Source organism: Anoplophora glabripennis, unplaced genomic scaffold (assembly GCF_000390285.2).
Source record: "Anoplophora glabripennis isolate ALB-LARVAE unplaced genomic scaffold, Agla_2.0 scaffold219, whole genome shotgun sequence".
NCBI lineage: Eukaryota > Metazoa > Arthropoda > Insecta > Coleoptera > Cerambycidae > Anoplophora > Anoplophora glabripennis.
Window position 1 is genome coordinate 51,882 of NW_019416353.1, and position 15,166 is coordinate 67,047.

A 15,166-nucleotide genomic window follows, 5' to 3' on the forward strand; every position below is an offset into this window, starting at 1 on the left:
TATATGAATCGCACTTAGAAAAAGGAATTTTAACTTGTCAGTATATTAGGACGTTTCCCGCTCAAGTGTGAAACTGATAATCTAAACAATTCTTATCGGTGTTTATACCTAGTAATTAAGGATATTTTGAATACAAAAATATATTAGTTTTTGTAATAATAAAATATACGGGGTTTCCAACAATCCTCTTGCGGATAACTTGATTTTTGCACATTGTATTGCACATTGGAACCTCGTATCAAATACTGAGGAATCGCTTGTTGAAAAACTGAATAGTTCTGAAAACGTTATAATCTGTAAAATAATTTGTTACATGACTGTCATTTTTACATTTTTGTGCTGTACTTTTGGTGCCTCCATCGGCTACTGCTAGAATTGATTAAGTTGAAATATAACTAATTATATTGACATCAATGTAATAACGTTGTGATATTTCAATTACTAAAAGAATTTAGATTTAGGTAAAACCAAAAGCAAAGCTGAAAAAAAGATCTGTCCCTGTACGTGGTTTACCTAACTGGGTCATCGAATTCTGGCTTGCTTGTTTTGTGGAAAACTCATCTGTTATTCTCTCTCTACCTGCTTTTACGTTTTATTGAAAATATTTGTTTGATTTAAAACGTGTCCAAATTATGGATCCGGTTCATAACAGATTAACACGAGTGTATAATTCTCAATAAGGCGCTTTTTTAACTAAAATTCCGCATTGTTATATATAACAGTGTAACATTCACTATATGTACTGTCTGAATGTCACTATTTATTTTAAATATAATTCAACAATCAAACAGCTTCTTGAGATTTTGACATCAAAATTCAACTTTGTTATTACTACTAGTTAGTTTTGTTTCCACCTGTATACTGCTGTATTGTTGTTACATCATGTAAATCTTTGTCATACCCTGCAATTAGTAATAGAACACCAATGAAATAAACTGTGTGCAACAATTGTTTCCTATTTACCTGTTATGAACATGGAGAATTTGTGTATGAATTGTAATTATGTCTGTAATTGTATAATTTTAACTGTACTTTAATATTGTTATTTGTGAACCGAACCTGGAGCACCAACAATTAGGTTACTTGGTTGTTATATATTGAAGGTTAGTTATTTATTTCTGTTACCATCGACCCAAAGATACACAGAGTGGACTGGATAGTTTGTGGTAGGACATAGGCTATGCTCAGTGGTAGAATACGTTCAATAGTGATTAAATAGCAGTTGCCCAGTCAGAAATGTATTTCGTTCAACCGGCCAATCACATCGATTGAGTAGTTTTTTTAGAATTGAATCAATAAAACGGCTTCAGGAGCGAATTAAACGCTTTCATTTTTATTACTGGTACAAGCAACTAGCTCGCGAGTGATTTATAATAAAACCGATTATTTTAACTTAGATTAATCACCAGTGAACCACAAACTACACCAAATGTAATTAATTAAATATTAAATTTTTAGTTTTCTCTTAAATTCGATCCAGTAAATTTCAGCCTAGTTAACCATTAGAATTTTGCTTGTGTGTTTTTTTTTTATAACCTTCAAAGCTGTGCAACCACGTGCTAATTGAATTTTGTTTCTTCCTTTTTCTCACACCAGAGCTTACCAAAAAAGTTTAACGGTTTTTTAGAAAGTTTCAAGAGTTTTGAAAAGTTTAAATGTTTTTTTTTTGAAAAGTTGAATAGTAGAAAAGTTTTTTTTAGAAAAGTTTATAGAAAAGTTTCTATAAAAGTTTTAAGAACAGTTGTTCTTATTAAAGTTTTGAAAGGCCTATAAGGTTCTTCATTTTTGAGAAAAGTCTCAAATTATTTATTACCTTAAAGTTTGACGAATATTCATTAAAATTCGTTGTAACTAATCTCTTAGATCGACGTAGCGATCATTTAGCGAAAATTCGGTAGCTAAGATTACGATAGTCACTGCAACATTAAGTCATACAATCAACTAACTTTTTGGTAAACCTGGAAGGGAATAGGTTACCCTTGAGCTCCAGATTCGTGTCTTCGGTCCAGGACACCAGGACATCAGAGATCCTGTATTCCGCCGAACATGCAGTAAAAGTGAGAAATATATCAGTAAAATTTTATTTGTGCTATTTAATTTTCTTTTCTCCAAATCTCGACCTACAAGGAGCGGAAACGTTAGGGGGACGTTTTGCTAGTTTTTTGTAGGTTGGCGCCCTTTTGGTATCTTATCTCCCCATAACGTTTTCCTTGAACTGGTAAATCTATATGCTGCGAATTAACATTAGAACCGACCCACTGCGCATTGCCTACGCTATAAGAGCAGCCTTTCGCACTTTGTAGTATGAACCTATCAATAAACGCTATAATATAATTATATTATACTAACATTTGCAAACATTTCTGAAAATGTTCTGAAAACACACATAAATTACCTTAAAAAAATAAAAAAACATTTAATTCAATGTTGGTTGCCTGAGTTTGGTGGTCAAGTGGTTTGCAAACATGTATATGTTCAGTTGTAACTATTCAATTAGCCACACTAACTGCAGTGCTGCAGGTAATTAATGAACTAATAGAAATAGCCCATCAAGTTGAAGAACGATCTGGAACTGTTTTGTTTTTAATTGTCTATATTTAAATTCTAGTAAAACAGAAAGTGAAATATTTAGTCTAAGAGAAGCCAAAAATTTTTCAAATCCTAACAAAAATTTTATATTTATATATTTAGACTCATTAACATGGGATTGTTAGGTTGATTAATGATTACATATGAACGAAAGCATCTAAAAATTGATTCCTTCTTTGTAATCTGAATAATAAAATGTCGTTGAAAACTGAAAAAAAAACTGTACATAGCTTATTACAGCCTCATACACTCTATAGTATCATATATGCAATTTTGGTATGGGGCCACTTTAGCTACAGATCTCTGCAAAGAGCAACAAGCCGGACTTAAATACAAAGATGACTGCAGACAAGAATTCATTGTCTTGTCTATATATGTTACAAATAAACAACAATATAGAAGAGCCTATTTGAGACGCACCTATAACAGATATGTCAGTTATTATTAGGGTATTAAATTTTATAATGCATTGTCAAAAGCCATTAAAGATTTAAATAGTTTCCTATTTAAATCTATTCTAAATTTGTATATTTTCGAACCAAGAAACAGAAGGAAACCAAACAGTTATAGAACCATCTGTTCTAACACCAGCAAATTTCTACAATAAAAAATTATAAAAGTAAAAACTTACTTGGAAAATACTGCTTTACATATCTCCAAGATGAACTATTATTGCATGAATTAGATTGCGTGACTTAAATGTAATACCACTCTGATATATCACTCTAGGTATAAGTTTGAACAGCAGTTATAAATTGAATTAAAAGCTTGTATAAAACAGTATCTGGCATCTGTCTGCGGCAATATAAATGTACTTAATTAAGAAGTAATTCAAGCTTAAACAGACATGCTACGTAGGCATCAACTAACTTTATAATGAAAACAAACTAAATTATTTTCAAAACGTACAGCAACAAAAAATTTAATTTACTCTACTTGAGTACTAGAAACATAAATAAGATATATATTTTTTAAATAATAATATTTGTAAACCATACAGGTGAAATATACGTATTTATGTTAAAATAACGTTTGTGAAATATTTTCCAGATTAAGATCAATAGCGGTTTTAACGTTTGTTAACAAATTTGCTTGTAAATTTTAGCCATGTACAATATTGTTGAAATTACAGAATATTTACGGGATATAGCTTTTCAGATGATTTATTAGACATAATTATATATAGGCAGGTGCCACGCTAAAACAACAGATAACTATAGATTTTCTTGCTTAGTGGATCCATTTTCTATTTATTGATTTGCGCTTGTGTACCTACTGTTGATTTATATTTAGAGCAAGTTTACACAACAAATATCTAGTGCGATCATTTTCACCTTCGTCACTTACGTTCTATTTCACTTAATTATTTCTTGTACGGTAGGAATATTGTGCTGAACTATGAGTAAATAATTTCTTTTGTTAATCAAGCAAGATAAACATTTATACAATAACTATCACATTGTTATACTTGTAAGATAGTAACAGTGAAGTCACTCGATAATTTATTTATTTATGAAGACAAAATTGGATCAGCAATAAGGTTTAATACCCAGACTGATTACAAATGCTAGTTTTCTATCCTGATGAAATGGCATTTGGTAATAAACTTCTACCTACGTAGATAATTAGATAGGATAATTCAACAGCATTTGATTGTGTTATTGTATCATTTATTATATTACATACAGAGCTTGAACTTATGAAGCAAATAGGTACCATCCCATTAATTTCAACAAATGTGTTGTCTTGTATATAAAAAAAACTGTATGGGCCAGACATCTCTTGCTAATGTTGAAATTTCAAAGAACTTAAGAAAATACTTGGCTTCAGGCTGACGAATGATTAGTTATTGATTAGATATTTCGGGTAAAATAATGCTGGTTGGTATAATTTTGATCGATAACCTACCCCAACCATGAGTGCCTGTCCTTTATGTCTTTACAAATCACAATATTGCTATAAATATGTTAAATAAACTAACATTGCACTGAATCTGAAGGTTTCTAATTTCCGATTTGGCAGTGGAATATGGCTTCAAAATGGTTCCACAACATGTATCTAATATTTGTCTTACCTTTAATAGCTTCTCAACTGTATATGTAAGCATTTCAATAATTTTCCGGTATCTCCCAGTTCAGGATATTCGTAGTAATTTTCGTTAATGTAGGAAAGTGTGGAGTTAATAAAAAAAAGTCCTGACTCAAAATAAGGTCGAGTGAGACAAAAAACGGTGCGGGAATTAGGGCAATATGTGAGCTGGGAGGATCGAAGGTTTGATCGAACGGTGTGCCACGAAGGACTTTCTTGTCACACGAAACAGGACCAGAGGGACGTAGTCCGGCAAAAAGCGCAAACCCGTATAGCGGATCCATTAAAGGAAGATTATTTAACGACAATCATTTTACAACCAATTATAAAACAGCTTGTACATAACTCCCTTTTTATTGCGATTTATTTCTTATTATTAAGATTGTAATTAACTGTATCACCTTTTTATTTCTCATGATTTAAATAAATTGTCAAACATTGAGAGTTAAACACATTTTCTTCCAAATGTTTTAGTTCCCTTCATTGAACACTATGTCTGGGTCATACCCCTGTCATACGTATAAATTAAAGATAGATAAATATCCCCAGAGATATGGAACTTTGATATTTCAAAATGAACTGAAACGAGTTAGATCTAATTAGAGTAATAATTCACCAGTCTATAATTAAGTTCGATTCGAACAGCCAATCATAGTGATTGATTTTTTATTCAATAGAATGCAAGAAAATCTGGACGAAACGATTTTATAACCCTCTTTGATTCAGTTTCTGGTAAAATCATCAGCTTGAGAGTGATTTAAATAAAAGCGAATTGCTTATTTTTGTTAAAATCACGTGTGTGAATAAATCCATTTTTACGAGATTATTTACTGAACATTTATAATATTCTATAAATAATAATCAACTTGTTAAATATGAGTTTAAGTCCCATTAGCTATCTGAATTATATATTTGTAATTTTTTATGTTAAGACAGCCACGTGCTAATCGAAACATTTTTTCTGTTTTTACTTCTCTCATTTTAGTGTATTTTTTTTTAATTTTGTTGTAGAAATTTAGTAGGTACTAGAAAACTATTTAGCAGTAAATTATGTTTTTTAACAGATTGGCAGTTTGAGTAGTTGGTAACTTACTTGGTTGTTTAACTAGAGTTACACAAATTTATGTTCAATTACCTTGGAATAAAGTAATCTATGGTTTACAAATTAATAATAATTTGCAGTAATTGTTATATGTTTTGAGGTCACATTTTCTAAAGTTTACATATTCTGAATTGAAAACGAAGAAAGTAGTAGTTTTTAACGTAACAATATCGCCGTATATTGCGCACAAAAACGAGAGAACCAGGTCACTGGTGGAACTTCTACATCCAGACTCCATATGTCTACTTCTGCATGTGTAGCTGTACATCTACCAAACCTCCCCTCAAGCTAACTGTGAGAAATATATAATACTAGTTGACCCGGCAAACGTTGTTTTGCAATATATAAATTATTCCTATGATTATTTTAGTAGATTTTTCATAAAGAAATTTCACTTTTACCATCTATACTATATCTAGTGTTATTTAGTGTATATCGTGTATATTTTTTTATTATTTTACCTACCTTTCACAATAATTCTCTTTTGAAATGACTTCACAAAATTTTACACACACTGACAATCAGAATAATTGATGCGTGTAACACAATAAAAATCATTGGTGTGAGCTCGTGACACATGTCGAGTACTTGTGAGGTTATATGAAATCACTGAATTAATTGAACGTGAGAACTAAACTCAAAATTAATAACTTTATATATGTATATAAGAATATGATAAATTTATTTGAAAATAACACTGAAATAGTAAAATGATAATTGTAAACGTCACTATTACGATTGACACAAACAATAATAATAATGGCCGAAAACTGTAGGGAGTGAGAGACGGCTTATTGTGTGAGAGAGATCTCATCCCTACTCCGTGCTGTTTACTGGGTCAGAAGTGATAATTGATCAGTTATCGACCGGGGTTGAAAATTATTGAATTACTAATATCGCTATTAAAAAATAGGGGTTGATGGTAGAAGGGTGAAAATTTAGGGTTGTACGTATTCTTTAATGCCACATCATAAAAAAAAAAATATAAAAGATTTTGTCAAAAAAAAAAACAGATTGGTGTGGACTACCCTTATCACTTAGGGGTATAAAAAATAGATAACAACCTATTCCCAGACCTACTGAATATACATATAAAATTTCATTAAAATCGGTCAAGCCGTTTCGGAGGAGTATGGTAACTAAAACTGTGACACGAGAATTTTATATATTAGATTTTATGTATTCTTCACTCCCCAGCTAGGGAATCAAGAATAATATTTTTTGTACCTACTTCATTTTATCATTCAATTATATCGCACAAGTCCGATATTGACGCGCAAAATAAATGTGATCAAATTATGAATTCTTTATGTGATTGGTTCATTGAGTCATTTATACTTAAATACTGATAAAACACGAATTATGCGTTTTCATACTCGACAAATAATCTGTGAGCCTCTGTGCATAAAAATTGGTATTTCTTCAATTAAGACTAGCTCAGAACCTGTAAAATTTCTGGGTATATTACTCGATGAGCACATGACATGGAAACCACACTGTGAAAATGTGGTTTCATATTTAAGTTCCATGAACTTTTTATTTTTAAATCTTAGAGATGTCTTAACGAGACAACAGTTGTTAAGTTTATATCATGCTCGTGTAGATTCACATATTCGTTATGGTATTTGTTTATGGGGTGAGTCCACTCTGTCCCAAGCAATACTTAAAGTTCAAAAGATAATAGTAAGAACAATAGCTGACCTTTCTAGCACGCATAGTTGTAGAGGTATTTTTGTTGAGCTCAATATTTTAACTGTTACGTCGTTATATATTTTGGAATTGTGTGTATATGTTTATAAAAACAAGAATAAGTTTATGCTGAATCGTGATATTCACTCTGCTAATACTAGAATTGGGCAACACTTCCATTTGTCATTTGCAAGATTATCGATTGCTTCAAGATCTCCTGACCACATTGGCTTGAAAATTTATAATTCTCTCCCGGAAAATATTAAGTCTTGTAAAAACTTGCATGTTTTTAAACATATTTTAAAAAAGTTTTTGATCGATAGGTGTTACTATTCTCTTCCAGAATATTTTAAATTGTAAGGTTTTTTTAATTTTATGACCTTTAACTGCTAAATGTTTTTATTTTAATTGTTTTTGTGTTTAATGTTTTTATATTTACAATTATTTTCTTTTTATTTGTAATAATAGTGTACAGTTTTACTGTATCATTATATTGACTATTGCTATACATGTATTAATGTCTATATGCAAAATAAATAAACTAAACTAAACTAAACTAAACTAATTTATTGATAAGCCAAAGACATTATCTGTGAACGTGGGGTAGAGGGTGCAAAAGAAGGTAAAATTCAATATACAGTGTGGACCATTTTGGTGATGCATGTATCTTGGAAACTATAAGAGATAGGAAAATGATTAAATGGGGAAAGTTTTAAACAGTTATGTTGTTAACTTAATGGTGCTTGCAAACCGGTTCTAGCTCTTCAGATTTTTGAGTTATTTTGAAAAAAAAATAAATGTGATATTTTCAAAAATCGTCTGTAACTTCTTTATTTAAAGGAATTTTTTAAATCTGAAAACATTTTTCACAGCAATTTTTAGCGAGGAATATCGCAGTATATTTAGATTTTCATGGTGACGTTTCGGTTGCGAGGAACCATCATCAACTTATCTTTTTCAAAGCATTTGTTTCCACAATTAAATAATTATTTATATACAAACTTTTTTTACAAACTGTCCTAGGGTTGTACAATATATTTATTAGAAGAAACTAAATACTTAATATTAATCATGTAATACTGATGATTGAAACTATTATGGAGTTTCAAAAACATCACCATCTTCATGGAAATAAATTTATTATCTAAAGTGGAATATTACACCAATTAATCTGCAATGTTGAAATGTCAATAGAACACGTAGAGTAGAACACGTTATAATATGGTTAATTTTAAAATTTAATTACCCGATTAGTTAAAAAAGTCTTAATTATAATTGAAATAACTTGTTGAGTCATAGACTTTTTTACTCGTTATGTGGAAAACTTCCAACTGCATCAGTGATTAGGGCATATCAAAAAGCTGTTATTTGTGCATTAATTTGTATTTAGATGAGCTCTGTGGCAAAACCTATAAAAATGCATTTTTGATTGCCAGTTAACCAACAGTTCGTAAAATATAATAAAAACAACAGAATAAACACAAACCAAAATTTAAATTTATTGTTATATCATATCATTGAGTTTATCATTAAATAAAATAAAAAAAATAAACAAAATGTATTCTTTACTGATAATTAAGGTACTACACCAATAAACATGATTTACAATTAGTATTTAGTCGTGTAGTTAAATATTTTGTATAAACTTTTGAAAACGTTGGAAAATTTTATAAAAAATTAATAGGCCATATCTCGGAAACGAAAGGCATTAGAGCCAAAGGTGAAAATTGTCTTATATTTTATGTTTTGAGGGTTACTTTCAGTGTGCATCAACACAAAACTCTCTCTCTCTCTCTGTCTCAACGGTAAAAATAGAAGTATTTTTTATTGAAAACAACGTTAGTGAAAAAGAAGTGTTGTCGGGGCGAGCGTTCACTGGAGAGTCTGTCGTAAAGTCGCTCGCAGGTATAAGTATCTAGTCCTTTGCGTCAATCTGCCGTGGACCTTTTCCTGGATCTTCTAGCCACTTCTAGTCTGCACGGACTATGGAAGTTTGTTTTGCCTCGGCTTGTCGTGGGTAGGATGCTTAGGTGTTCACCGAAAAGGCTTGATATCATGTTGTCGAAAGGATATGAAATAAACTTGAATTAAACAATTTTTATTATTTATAAGGCGCCACTAGGGATTATCCAGTATGGACGTCTCTATTCTCTTCACTCTCCCCTAGAAGAGTAACTCAGCCATACACTAACTTTTCTAAGAAAAAAAAACAAATAACTTACATACTACAGTTCAGCATTGTTCTTAACACAGGTACAGGCTCTAGGTCTATCTCTAATACAACTGGTACAGCTTCCAGTCCAAATTCACATCTAGTTCCAGCTCAAATTCTGAATTCTACTTCCTGACCAATTTTCAACTTCACAGTTGACTATTAAACATTTATTCATTTGTTTATTTACTTTACTATACTGGCAAAGCTTTTGCATGGTGTTTGCTGCACTACTTTTAACAAATATCTCGTGGTAAAACGTGCTTTATATGTGTCTCGTGGGTTGTTGCCAGTCACAGCTTCTCGAGGTAAAATCTCGGAGAACTTACTCCATCTAATTCTTACACGGTAATCGTATATCAGTGTTACCAATTAACATTTCCGCTCTGGCTTTGATTTTTTAAAATCCCGCGGCAAGCACATATAGGCAACTCTGATTACAAATCGATATTTAATAAATAGTATATCCTATCTCATGTAGTGATTTATTATTTGACAACAAATGACGACTCGTTTAACCTCAAAATTTAACCAGCATTTGGTTTTACAGAAACACTACGAAAAGTTTAAATAATAACCACTGTCATCTAATTGGACTTGTTCCTTGAACAATTAAAAAATATCCCCTTTGTTATTTATTTAGGAATTTTGTCCCGCGTGAAAAGAAAAATCAATAATTTAGTTGAAAGAATCAGTCAAAGGTTATATTTATGAGAATAATTTTTCTAACCATAATAATTATCTTTAATTTAAAACAAAACATGTTTCAAGTCCTGAAAACGAAAACAGATTGGTTTTCGGAACGACAGCACTTTTATTAGTGTAAGATTTTTTGTTAGGCAAAACTTTTATCATAAAAATAAGCCTATTTTTTCACACGTGGTACATTACACAAATAAATAAATAAAACACTAAAGCTGTGCCACAAATAAATAACTTAATCTATTTAAATAAATACCTATGTGCAATTTATTCAAAAATATTGTCCTAATCGATATGCGGAGAGAGAAAATCATGCAAATCACTCCTGATTACCAAATAATCAACTTAACGATATCAGCAAATGAGAATCGATATCAGCAAACGATGGAACTATTGAAGGGAAAAACGTGTGCGCGTGGTGATTAAAATTTTATTTGTGGATGCACATTAATATTGGACCGGTAATGACAATCAATTTGATCGTTACGACACGTTCTCAGTGCATTTAGTCTGCTGAATATGATTGTACGGGCATTCCTATTTATTAGACAATTTCACTATATGAATATGTCGCAGCTAATATATGTTTTGTTGGTAATATGTTGTGGTTTATGAATATATCTACATGAAAATATTTCTTTGGCAACTGAAGTAGAACACAAATTTCTCTTTAGAAGCGGGTATTAAGTCAAAGCCACAATTAAATTAGTAAAGTCTTTTTTATTACTCGAGCTTTCGGGATTTAATCATCCCTTCTTCAGGATGAACTGCGAAACTAATAATGCATATTGAAAGAAAATGTACGTCACGATTTTGATAATCTTACAATGTAAGAAATAGAAAGTCAAAAATACAATTATTTCCATACTCCTCTAATTTTCAAACAAAAATATCGTTTTTGACATAATGCTTTTTTGACATTAATTAAAAAATATGGTATGCTCTAATACATAGAAAAGTTATCCTTGATTCGAAATATTATTTTGATCTTTAGTAGTTTAAAAAAGCACGAAAAAGTTATATTAAACATTTACATAACTGTAACACTGTTGACTGTAATTTAAATAAAAAATATGGCTAACTATTATTTGTCTAACAGATTACTAAATTGTGAAATATTGTGAAATGTTGTGCTCAATTTTACTACAATTTTATTAAATATATTCAATTTCTGTTTTATTAAAATATACATAATTATGTTAAATGGATGGTATGTTAACACATAACTGTGTTGATTAGACAATAATCTCAAAATTTCAAAGATTTTCTACGTATTACAGTTCTTCTTAGCACACTATTATTGAAAATTTTTACAATTACTTTTGTATTGTTTACAAATTTGATATGCATTGTATTGGAAATGTATGCCATAAATTATTACACATATAAATTTTATTTAATCATCGACTGAATAAAGTTGCAAAGCAACGTACTTTAATTACTATTGTAGGAGGAAAATAGTACTTACAATACTGAAACAAAAACAAATAATATTCTAGTATAGTCAAAAAAAATTGAATTGAATTTGTAGATACATATCTCTAACGCATATCACGATCAACAAGAGCTAAAAAATTTGGACACCGTACCGTATATCTTCCAGTTCTTCAAACAAATCTTCTTTTTACTTTAAAAATAACTGTAACAAAAAACACCTGTCTTTCAGGTAATTTTTTTAATATAATAATAATAATTTTTTATTGAACCCTCATATGTCTATACCTACATTAATTGAGCATCATACAAAAAGATAAATTAATATGACGGAGGGGCCGAAGCTTTCCAACTTAACCCCCCCTCCCCCCCCCATCATGTTCACATATTTATTAAATAATAATAATATAAATGTATTCTGATGAGTATTAATAATAGTCCTGTTGTTTTTCATTATACCATCTAGTGGCTCGCAAATTTCGAATAATTAAATAAAATTCAATCAACATAAACTGAGATCCAAAAATATAAGTGTCTATTCAATGATGTTAAATAGCTATTTCACATTAAGTTTATCCTACTGATTTCCCATGTGGCCTCCTGTTTGCAATTCTGTTCCTCTGGCTACTCGTTTCTACTTAGAAGCACGTTTGTGTACTGATGACTGATGAAAACCTACAAAATGCGCCAGAAAATATGGTTCCATTAAACAACAATATATAATCGCAATTTTCTTCAGAGATCTCGAAGGAAAACATTTTTTAGAATAGCATCATTATATGATCCTCTATACGAGGTCAGTCAAAAAATTAATTCACATAATTATCAGAAGATAAGTTCCGATCTAGTAATTGTGTGGCAGCAACAGATATTTGTTTAAAATTATCAAAATGAATATCACATGAGTGGCGTCATTTATTAAAGTTGGAGCACATTGTATACAGGGTGTGTCGTGTATAATCTATAAAAATTAAACTACAGCTTCCTAATAATATTTGTAATAGAAAAGTCTTATAAAGTCTATTTTTGCGGTTTTTTTTCTCGTAAATTAAGTTCAATTAAGGATCAAAATATTTGCTCTGGAACGGTCCTTTCCGTCTGCTGTACGGTGAGTTAAGTCCTGTAGACCAGCCGCGTAAACAAATCGTCGTTGAAAGATAGAAATATACTTCTCAATTTTTGGGGAATTTTTCAATGCAAAAATACAAACTAAGAAAAATAGATATTTAAAAAAAACTGATAATTTTTTATTATAATAATTAATAGTAATTACTATCTTAAATGCATGTTGTTACTGCAAAAGTTCGCAAACAAAACCACATCCGTAAGCATCTCTAGTTGCCAACTGCGTGCACTAAACAAACTCCATTAAAATATAGAACAAAATGACATAAAACTTACCATTTCTAGAGAAAATGTTGGAATTCATCCCCATTAGCGTGGCATCAACACACCAAATTTTGGCGAATATACTCCCAAATTCCAGGTATTCTCCTAATTGTGTCAGCAGCTTCAAGTATACGGTTTCGCAATTCTTCCACCAATTGAAGTATTGTAAACCAATGACATCAAATGACTCCAATGATAAAAGTCCATTGGAGTTAGATGGCACAGGACCAAAGCGTCTACTGAATGACTGAGGAAATATTTCATCCAAAAGTGTCGTTACTTCTCGAGTACTGCCTGGAGTGGCCCCATCTGAAGATAAAACATGTGGACCCGAACTTGTAATGCCACATCGTCCAATAATTCAGGCAACCGGTTCTCCAGAAAGTCAGCATATGTTGGTCCATTTAGTCGTCCTTCAAAGAAATAGGCACCCACAAATACATCGCCTATTATGCCAGACCAAACACTTACCGAGAACCGATGTTGAAAATGAGTTTCCCTAATCGCGTGAGGATTTTCATCGACTCATATGTGCATATTATGGAAATTCACTTCATCACGGATAAAAATATCGCTTAATTTGTTATACAAACATAAGCAGAAAAGTCTACTTCATTGGCACATTGCCGTAAAAAACGCATTCGTTGATCACAATCCGGGGATAAAATCTGTTGAACTGGTTGCAGATGATAGAGGTGCAACAGCTAGCACCTTAAGATGCGATATACGGAACGAGATGAGGTTCCTACTTGCTGTCGAGTACTAATTGTGGGGGTCTTCGTCAAGATTTTCCAACACTACATCTTCAACATTAAGGTTCACTTGCTGACCACGTCCTTCTCCTCGAGGAATAATACTTCCCGTATCTCGCAACCGCTGAACGCACTGTAGGAATGAATTTGCACATGGGGGGTGACGTTGTAGCCACCGTTCATGGTACAACCTAGTCGCCGCGTGCGAATTTTCTCCGGCTGCACCATACACTAACACCATATCGACATGTTCGGAAATAGTAAATGCATTGTTTTCTTGGTTCATTGTAAAACTAGTTTCTGCACAAACTAAAAAATTAAGCAAAATAAGAAATAAGAATCTCGTTTTTATTGTAATCGGCACGCTATTCTTATTTTTACTTCTTTATAAAAATTACACTGACACTATCGTGGAATTACAAAATAAAATCTTTTGTCTGGAATCTTTCACTTTTTAACACTGATGCGTCGATGGACGATGCTTAATATTTAATAATTAAGTGAATAATGAATTCAATACAAATCAGTTGACTGCACAAATTTTTTGACAATGTAACCTAACCTTCTTTTGGTATTAGATTATACAAACTTAAATTATAAGGTTGCAGTTCGGGTCGCATAAAAACATTTCCAAAGTTTTTAATAAATGACACAGGGTCGGCCTTCATTTTCGTTGAATAAATGACGTTTAATTTACAAAAAAAATGCGAAGATAGAATTTTTTCGTATACGACTTTTCTATTACAAATATCATCAGGAAGCTGTAGTTTAATTTTTATAGATTATACATGCCACACCCTGTTTAAATCTGATTTCAGACAAATATTTATTCTTGGAATGTTAGGAAAGTATATTTTGGGTGTTCTCTAGGTATATTAAACTGACTTTGGACCAGAAGAACGGAATAATCAATTATGTTATGTAAAATTTTGGATAAGAATACAGTGAAGAACATTTTCTTCTTAGGTGCGAACTGGTAACATTAAATCTTTCGGAAACGTATTGTATTGTGTATCTAATTGCAGTTCATATCAGATTTATTTCAAATGTTGTTTTTGTACATGATAAACAATTTTTTCAGTTTATTCAGACATAAAATTAAAACAAATATAATTTCCCGTACTAGTTATCCTCTAATTCTTTCTATGACGTTAACGCTTAACGATCCGCTTAGCAGTTACACTTCGTATTTGGAAAAGACGCAGAGAG